Below are 9,413 nucleotides of genomic sequence, written 5' to 3'. Positions count from 1 at the left end.
GTGCGCGTGACAGGATGTGGATTATTCAGCGCGCTCGTGCTCCCAGTTTTAATCAGCGACTCCAAATCCCGGGCTGGGGTCCGTCCCTCTGCAACGGGATGAGAGACTCCCTCATCCGGAAACCACAGTCGGCAGCAACGTTACCGAGCGACAGGTTGTGTTGGGGAAGCGTGGTGGTGGGGGGCGGGGGGCTGCAGAAGGGCTCAGACAGATTAGGAGAATGGGAATATACGCGGCTGATAGAATACAGTGCCGGGAAGCGGATGGTCATGCAATTTTAAAAAAAAAGAAATAAAATCGGAGAATATTTTCGAAAGAGAGGGGTTTTTAACCCAGGCAAACTGTTTATATTCTATGCATTCACAGAATGGTCTGGGTCTATTTTGAGCCGGCCCAAGAATCCCCTAATAACATGTGTCTATACAAAGTTTGAACCGCAGATCTATTTAGTATGTATAAATAGCATATCTGACGTTAATACATGGATGATGAATATTTAAATAATTTTTCAGAGATCTAAAATCCATTTCAATAGATACGGGTCAAATTCGACCCGGAACAGCCTCAATGTACAAACATTTGTAGCACCTGTAGAAAAGTATAAACCTTCAGGGTGTTTTTACTGTTGTCAAATGTCAGAACGGGTAAAACATGAGCGGCACAGTGTGTAAGGGTTAAAAACAATCTGCGGTGCGGAGGGATTTGGGAGACTTCGTGCAGCTTTCCCAGAAGTTTAACCTGCAGCTTGAGCCGGCGGTGAGGAAGGCAAATGCGATGACAGCATTCATTTCGAGAGGACTGGGACGTCAAAGCAAGGACGTCATTCTCAGGCTTAATACGTCACTGTTGAGGTCACATTTGGAGTTTTGTGGGCAGGTCTCGATCGCTTATCTCACAGGGGATGTGAGCCATTGGAGAGGGTTCACGGGAATGATAACGGGATTGGACGTGGTATTATAGGAGGAGTATTTGACAACTCCGGGAGACAGAACACCCACACACAGCGATTCAGGAACAGCTTCTTCCCCTGCCCCATCACATCTTTCAACGCATCAGCACTAACTCGACATTTCTGCGGTGTTTATTATTATTTGCAGTTTACATTAATTGTACATCTTTGCACCGTGCTGATGCTTCAAAAGAACTAATTTCAGGCCTTATAAGTTTCAGATAATAATTCAGATAGAGATTTCTGTGGAAAACATCCGATAGGGCGGACAGGACATTAGGCGCGCTGGTCTTCACCAGTCAGGACACCGAGTACAGAAGTTGGGAGGTCACGTTGCCGTGGGACAAGGCGTCGGTCAGGCCGCCCTGATTTAGGACAAAATGTCAGTGAACTGGATATATTGTACAGGGTGTTCTAGAAGGATACTGCCAGAACTCGGAGGACTGAGTTATGGAGAGAGGGATGGAAGATTGGGACTCCGTTCCCTGGAGCGCAGTTGTTTATTTACAGAGTTACATAAACCTGAGAAGGTCAGAGACAGAGGGAATGCGCACAGACTTTCACCCAGGATTGGGTTATCGAGAACCAGACGGCACAGGATTGAGGTGAGAGAGGATGGAAAGCAGAAAGAGAGGGAAAGATCAGAGAGACGGATGGTTTAGATAGAACGGGAAGGGGAGGTACAGAGTGCCTGGGGGAGGGAAGGGGAGAGAGGCGAGAGGTGGGCAGAGGGAGCAGAGAAAGTGCGGGCGGAGAAAGTTCGAGGAAATAAGGGGAGGAGAGGGGGTAGAGAGAAATGTAGAGGGAGCGGGGAAGAACGGGACGGGGGAAATGGCGAGAATGAAGGGGATAGATGGCGAGAGGGATTTGTCAGTGTCTTATGGGGAGAATATGATTGCGACAAGAGGAGGAGATGGAGTAGGAGGGAGGGGCAGAGAGGGTGAGGAGCGAATTTGACAGGATTTAGGAGTGAGAGTGAAGGGGAGAGAAGGAGGAGAAAATGGGGGTAGTCACTAGATTCACGTCGACTCCACTGGCTGTTGACAGAGACCCTGGATCTTTTCAGGAATATCCGGGAATAAAGGTGCCGACTTCTCGCAGATGAAACGCCGATCACCAGCACAAGGGATACTCCTTCCGCACTGACTGCAGGCGGGCGTTCCAGAGGACCCATTGTACAGGAAACTCCAGTCCACATTCCTATCCAGGAGGGTTAAACAATTTCAACAGAGACAAAACAGCTTCAGTAGATGACCCGAGTGAAGTCCGTCCCCAAGCTAATCCCATGAATTCGATCACTCCTAACTGCCTGCGTGAGTCCCCAAACCCATCCCATTCAACCACTCCCCCCCCACGGCCCTGTGTCAGTACCCAGGCAGACACCACGGTCCCAATGTCACCCCACAATCCTGTGACCCGAAACTAATCCCACCGAACCGCTTCCTCACCAGATTCCTCTGTCAGTCCCCATACGAGTCGAACAGGACCACCCTCTCGCCTCTGATCTGTTTCAGTCCCCGAACGAAATCCGCTGTCCCACCGTCTAATCCCGCTGCCCAGCTCTTTCCCCTCAGATCTATGTCATTCAGCAAACGAATCACACTGTTCCTCCCTCTCCTCACAGCCTGGCGACTAGCTCCGAACTAATCACTTTAACTCACTGTGTGCCCATCGCCCTGTACAGTTCTCCAAACTAATGCAGTTGTCCTACTCTCGCCCCTGAGATCTAAGTCATTCACTGAACTAATCCAGCTGCTGCTTCCTCGCCTCACAGCCCGGCGACTATCTCCAAAATGATCTCACTGCACCGCGCTCTCCTGACCGACATGCGTCAGTACCAAAGTAATCCCTGTGTACTGTTTTCTCCCTACTGCCCCCTGCCATTTTCCGAAATATTCCCACTGCCCTGTACTTTCCCGGCAGACATGTGCGGCCCCAAAATACTACACCCTACACACATACAAACAAATCCCAATACCCCTCACTTTTTCATCAAAACTACTTCAGACTGTAAACGAATTCTATGTTCTCCCGTCAGGACTATCACAATACCCAACTCTCACCCGACAGATCAGTCCAAATCTCACCCGTTTTCGCATTTTCCAATCCAGTATGTACGGGTTTGGTCCACAAGGTTGCGGGTTACAAAGTTCTGGGAAATTTAAATTTACTGTATTAATGCCAAGAATCGAAAACAATGATACCGAGCTTCTCTCAGTTGATTACAACAGGAATCTCTTCCGGGACTCTGTGAAGGTAGCTTCAGTGTGTGTCAGACCACAGGAGTGTGTGATGGGACACTGTGGAGGGAGACTCACTCTGTGTCTGACCCTGGGTGTGTGTGAGGGGACGGTGTGAAGGGAGATTCACTCTGTGTCTGATCCCAGGAGTGTGTGATGGACGGTGTGGAGGGAGATTCACTCTGTGTCTGACCCCGGTAGTGTGTGATGGGACACTGTGGAAGGAGATTCTCTCTGTACCTGACCCCGGGAGTGTGTGATGGGACGGTGGTGGAGGGAGCTTCACTCTGTGCCCTACCCCGGCAGTGTGTGATGGGACAGTGTGGAAGGAGATTCTCTCCGTACCTGACCCCGGGAGTGTGTGATGGGACGGTGTGGAGGGAGCTTCACTCTGTGCCTGACCCCGGGATTGTGTGATGGTACGGTGTGGAGGGGGCTTCACTCTGGGTCTGACCCCGGGATTGTGTGATGGGACGGTGTGGAGGGAGCTTCACTCAGTGTCTGACCCCGGGAGTGTCTGATGGGACGGTGCGGAGGGAGTTTCACTCTGTGTTTGACCCCGGGAGTGTGTGATGGGACGGTGCGGAGGGAGATTCACTCTGTATTTGACCCCGGGAGTGAGTGATTGAACGGTGCGTAGGGAGATTGACTCTGCGTCTGACCCCGGGAATGTGTGATGGGACGCTGTGGAGGGAAATTCACTCTGTGGCTGATCCCGGGACTGTGTGATGGGACGGTGTGGAGGGAGATTCACTCTGGGTCTGACCCCTGGACTGTGTGATTGGACGCTGTGGAGGGAAATTCACTCTGTGTCTGACCCCGGGAGTGTGTGATGGGACGGTGTGGAGGGAGCTTCACTCAGTGTCTGACCCCGGGAGTGTGTGATGGGACGGTGCGGAGGGAGTTTCACTCTGTGTTTGACCCCGGGAGTGTGTGATGGGACGGTGCGGAGGGAGATTCACTCTGTATTTGACCCCGGGAGTGAGTGATTGAACGGTGCGTAGGGAGATTGACTCTGCGTCTGACCCCGGGAATGTGTGATGGGACGCTGTGGAGGGAAATTCACTCTGTGTCTGATCCCGGGACTGTGTGATGGGACGGTGTGGAGGGAGATTCGCTCTGTGTCTGACCCCTGGACTGTGTGATTGGACGCTGTGGAGGGAAATTCACTCTGTGTCTGACCCCGGGAGTGTGTGATGATTCCTTTGTTTCTGTGGGATCTTCTCGTGCTGTGACACATACCGCTTCATCCTTTGAATTGATTTCGAGCAGCCTTGAATCTCGGTTTGAACAATCTTGAATCGCTTTGTAGAAAGATGTTACAAACGTGGAAACGTAATAACACCGGTCTTTATTTGTGACCCAATTCTCGGAACAGGTTTGCTCTGGAAATCAGGAACAAGGAACAGTGATACACAGAGTGAATCTCCCTGCACTGTTTTCCAACACACACACACCCGTGGGTGGCAGAGAGTGAATTTCACGCCATGCGGTCCCATCACGTTCACCTGAGGTCAGGCACAAAGAGTATTTCCCCGCCCCCAACATCGTCCCATCGCACATTAACAGGATCAGGCACAGTGAATATCCCTCCACAACATCCATCACACACTCCCGGAGGAAAATACCTCAGCATACACGTCAAATAGACACAGATATAGAACATAGATTAGTACAGCACAGAACAGGCCCTTCGGCCCACCATGTTGTACCGACTCTGAAATCCTTCCTCCCATATATCCCCCAACTTAAATTTCTCCATATACCTGCCTAGCAGTTTCTTAAATTTCACCAGTGTATCTGCATCCACCACTGACTCAGGCAGTGGATTCCACGCACCAACCACTCTCTGAGTAAACATCATTTCTCTAATACCCCCTTGAATATCCCTCCCCTTACCTTAAAGCCATGTCCTCTTGTATTCAGCAGTGATGCCCTTGGGAAGAGGTGCTGGCTGGCCACTCTATCTATTCCTCTTAATATCTTGTATAACTCTATCATGGCTCCTCTCATCCTCCTTCTTTCTGCAAACAGTAAAGCCCTAGCTGCCGTTATCTCTGTTCATAACGCATACTCTCTAAACCAGACAACATCCTGGTAAATCTCCTCTGTAGCCTTTCCAATGCTTCCACAGCCTTCCTATAGTGAAGCAACCAGACTGGATACAGTACTCCAAGTGTGGCCTAACCAGGGTTTTATAGAGATGCATCATTCCCTCGCGACTCTAAAAACACTATCCCTTGAATTATGAAAGCCAACACCCCATAAGCATTCTTAAATACTCTATCAACCTGTGAGACAACTTTCAGGGATATGTGGACATGTAAATCCAGCTGTCTCTGTTCCTCCACACTACCAAGTATCCTGCCATTTACTTTGTACTCTGCCATGGTGTTTGTCCTTCCAAAGTGTACCACCTCACACTTCTACGGGTTGAACACCTTCTGCACATTCCTGCTTCCTATCAATGTCTCTCTGCAATCTTCAACAATCCTCTACACTATCCACAACACCAGCAACCATTGTGTCGTCTGCAAACTTGCCAAACCACCCTTCTGCCCCCACATCCAGGTCGTTATTAAAAATTACGAACAGTAGGGTTCCCAGAACCGATTCTCTTGGAACAACACTAGACACAACTTCCAATCGGAAAATACTCCCTCCGTCACGGCACACAGCTTTCTGCAGGCAAGCCAAACCTCCTGGAATCACATGCCTTCTGACTTCCTGAATAAGTCTATCGTGTGGAAACTTATCAAATGCCTTACTAACATCCATATAGATCACATCCACTGCACTACCCTCATCTATATGCCTGGTCACCTCCTCAAAAAACTTTACAGGTTTCCAAGACACGATCTGCCCTTCGCAAAGCCATGCTGACTGCTCCTGATCAGATTATGATTCTACAAATGCCTGTAGATCTGATCTCTAAGAAACTTTTCCGACATCTTTCCCACCGCAGACGTAAGGCCTATAATTACCTCGACTACACCTACTTCCTTTTTTGAACAAGGGGACAACATTCGACTCCCTCCAATCCACCGGTGCCATTCCAGTGGACAACGAGGACAGAACGATCCGAGCCAGTCTCAGCAATCTCTTCCCTTGCCTCGTGGAGCAGCCTGGGGTCTATTCTGTCAGCCCCCTGGGAGTTATCCGTCCTATTGTACTTCAACAACTCCAGCACCTCCTCTCCCTTAATATCAGCAATGGTCCTGAGCTTCAACCTCACTCATATTGTCCTCAGTGTCATCAGGTTCCCTTTCATTCGTGAACACCGAAGAGAAATATTCAGTGAGGACCTTGCTCGCTTCCACAACCAACAGGCACAACTTCCCACCTTTATCTCTATTCGGTCCTAGCTTCACACCGGACACCCTTTTGTTCTTCACATAATTGAAGAACGCCTTGGGGCGTTCCATTACCGTACTCTCCAAGGCCGTCTCATGCCCCCTTCGTGCACTCCTCAGCCCCTTCTTAAGCTAATTTCCTGCTACCCTATATTCCTCAATAAACCAATCTGATCCTTGCTTCATAAACCGATGTATGCTGCCCTCTTCCACCTGACTAGATTTTCCACCGCACTTATCACTTCACACTACCATTCTTTATCTTCTTCACCGGGACAAATTTATCCCTAACATCCTGCAAGAGATCCCTAAACATCAAACACACATCCATATTACATTTCCCTGCAAATACGTCGTGCCAATCCCCACCCGCTAGTTCAAGCTTTAAATCCTTACACTAGATCCAATATGGAACTCCCCCTAGTAGGCTTATCAACATACTGTGACAGGAATCCGTCCTGGACACGCTTAACAAACTCTGCCCCATCTAAACAATTGGAGATAATCAAGTGTCAATCAATATTAGGGAAGTTAAAGTTATCCATGATAAGAACCCTGTTATTTTTCCACCTTTCCAAAATATGCCACCCAGTCTGTTCCTCGATGTCTCTGCTGCTACAAGAGGTCGATAGAATACCCCCAGTAGAGTAACTGCTCCCTTCCTGCTCCTGACATCCACCCATACTGACTCAAAGGAGGATCCTGCTGCATTAGCCACACTTTTTGTAGCTGTAGTGTTATTGCAGACCATTAACGCCACCCCTTCTCCCCCTTTCCCCCGCTCTAACCCTTTTAAACCACTGAAATCCAGGAATATTGGGAATCCAATCCTGCCCTGGTGCCAGCCATCTCTGTAATCGCCACTACATCGTAATTCCATGTAGGTATCCAAGCTCTCAGTTTATCTCCTTTGTTCCTGTCGCTTCTTGCATTGAAGAACACGCACTTTATCCCTTCTACCTTAATACATTTATACTCTTTATTCTGTTTCTCTTTCCTCAAAGCCTCTTTATATGTTAAATCTGGCTTTGCTCCATGCACTAGCAGTTCTCTGATTACCTTTATCCTTTTCCACCTCACTATTTGCTCTATCACTCTGGTTCCGCTCCCCCTGCAAATCTAGTTTAAATCCACCGCAGCAGCGCTAGCAAACCTTCCCGCAAGGATATTAGTCCCCCTATTGTTCAGGAGCAACCCGTCCCGTCGTAGCAGGCCCCACCTTCCCTGGAACAAGACCCAATTGTCCAGAAACATGAAGCCCTCCCTCCTGCAACAACTCCTTAGCCACGTATTTATCTGCATTATCACCTGTTTCCAGCCTCACTGGCACGTGGCACTGGTAGCAATCCTGACATTACAACCCTGGAGTCCCGTCCTTAAATGTTGTACCAAACTCCCTAAACTCTCTTTGCAGAACCTCCTCCTTCTTCCCATCCACGTCATTGATCCTTACATGGTCCACGGCATCTGAGTGCTCACGCTCCCTCTTGAGAATGCTCAGATCTCGTTCCGAGACATCACGGTTCCTGGCACCGGGGAGGCAACAGACCATCCGAGATTCTCAATCTCTCAAACAGAACCTCTTATCTGCCCCCTAACTATTGAATCCCCTATCTCGACTGCTCTCCTCTTTTTGCTCCTTCCTTTCTGAGCTCAGGGCCTTGCCTCGTGCCAGAGACGTGACCAATGCAAATTGTCCCTGGTCGGTTGTCCCCACCAACAGTATCCAAAACGGTGTAATTATTGTTGATAGGAACGGCCACAGGGATGTTCTGCGGTCGCCCAGCAACCTGTCTCCGGACTCTTAGGGGTGACTATCTCCCAGAAACTCCTGTCTATTTCTGCCCCTGCTTCACGAATGATCCGAAGCTGATCCAGCTCCAGCTCCAGTTCCCTAACTCGGTTTGTTAGAAGGTGCAGCTGGATGCACCTTTTACAGGTGTAGTCATCAGGGACAACAGAACTCGCCCTGACTTCCCAGATTCTGCAAACGGAGTACTTGACTGCCCTAACTGCTGCCTCCATTACCTAATTTTAATCTAATTAAATTAATTAGAGGAGCTTACCCGGCCTTACGTCACTGCAAGCAAGTTCGTCCTCAGTCTCTGCTCGTGGAAACTTCTAGAGCCAAACCCTTCCTACTCTGTCTCCCACTACTCCGTTGCCCGTTGCCCTGTTAATCTGTTCATTTTTTAACTCTCCCGCTGCTTCAGAGGCAGACTTTCACGCGCTCGTGCAGTCGTGTCCCGTCCAAACTGCCGAAGAAATCCTCCCCCCCATCTCAAACTGCTCGTTTTATAAACTCTCCCGTTCTCTCATAGGAAGAGTGATTCTCCCTCCACATCTTCTCAACACATCACAGAGCAAAGTGACAGACACAGGGGGAAGCTGCCTCCACATGTTCCCATCACACATTCCCGAGTTCAACACAGTGTGAATCTCCCTCCTTACGTCCCATGACACACTTCCTGGCGAGTCACAGAGTGAATCTCTCTCTGAACGGTCCCATCACACTCCCCCCGTGTTCTCACACTAAGCATAGTTCCGCCCACCCCTGCGATGGTGCACTCACGGTGTCAGACTCACTCCACACCATCCAGTCACACAATCCGGTGAAACGTAAAATGAATGTCCCTCTGCACTGTCCCATCACACACTCCCGGAGTCAGACACAGAGTGAAGCACCCTCCACACCGTCCCATCACACACTCCCGGAGTCAGACACAGAGTGAAGCTCCCTCCACACCGTCCCATCACACACTCCCGGGGTCAGACACAGAGTGAAGCTCCCTCCACACCGTCCCATCACACACTCCCGGGGTCAGACACAGAGTGAAGCTCCTACCAGACATTCCCAACACACACTCATGG

The 9,413-nt window shown here is 49.7% G+C and overlaps 1 long non-coding RNA gene across 1 annotated transcript in view; it reads right to left on the bottom strand.

The window, feature by feature from the left end:
- Positions 1–1,741: 1,741 nt before the first annotated feature.
- The window catches only part of LOC140720065 (uncharacterized), a 28,706-nt gene continuing 21,034 nt past the window's right edge, over positions 1,742–9,413 (bottom strand). Inside the window, exons 2-4 of the long non-coding RNA XR_012097088.1 lie at positions 4,432–4,574; positions 3,013–3,101; positions 1,742–2,149 (exon numbers count right to left, since the gene is read on the bottom strand). This is a non-coding gene — a long non-coding RNA (uncharacterized lncRNA). The remainder of the gene's footprint in view (positions 2,150–3,012; positions 3,102–4,431; positions 4,575–9,413) is intronic.

Source organism: Hemitrygon akajei, unplaced genomic scaffold, assembly GCF_048418815.1.
Source record: "Hemitrygon akajei unplaced genomic scaffold, sHemAka1.3 Scf000035, whole genome shotgun sequence".
Classification (NCBI taxonomy): Eukaryota; Metazoa; Chordata; class Chondrichthyes; order Myliobatiformes; family Dasyatidae; genus Hemitrygon; species Hemitrygon akajei.
The sequence above is the reverse complement of the archived record's forward strand: the minus strand, read 5'-3'. Positions and strand labels throughout refer to the sequence as shown.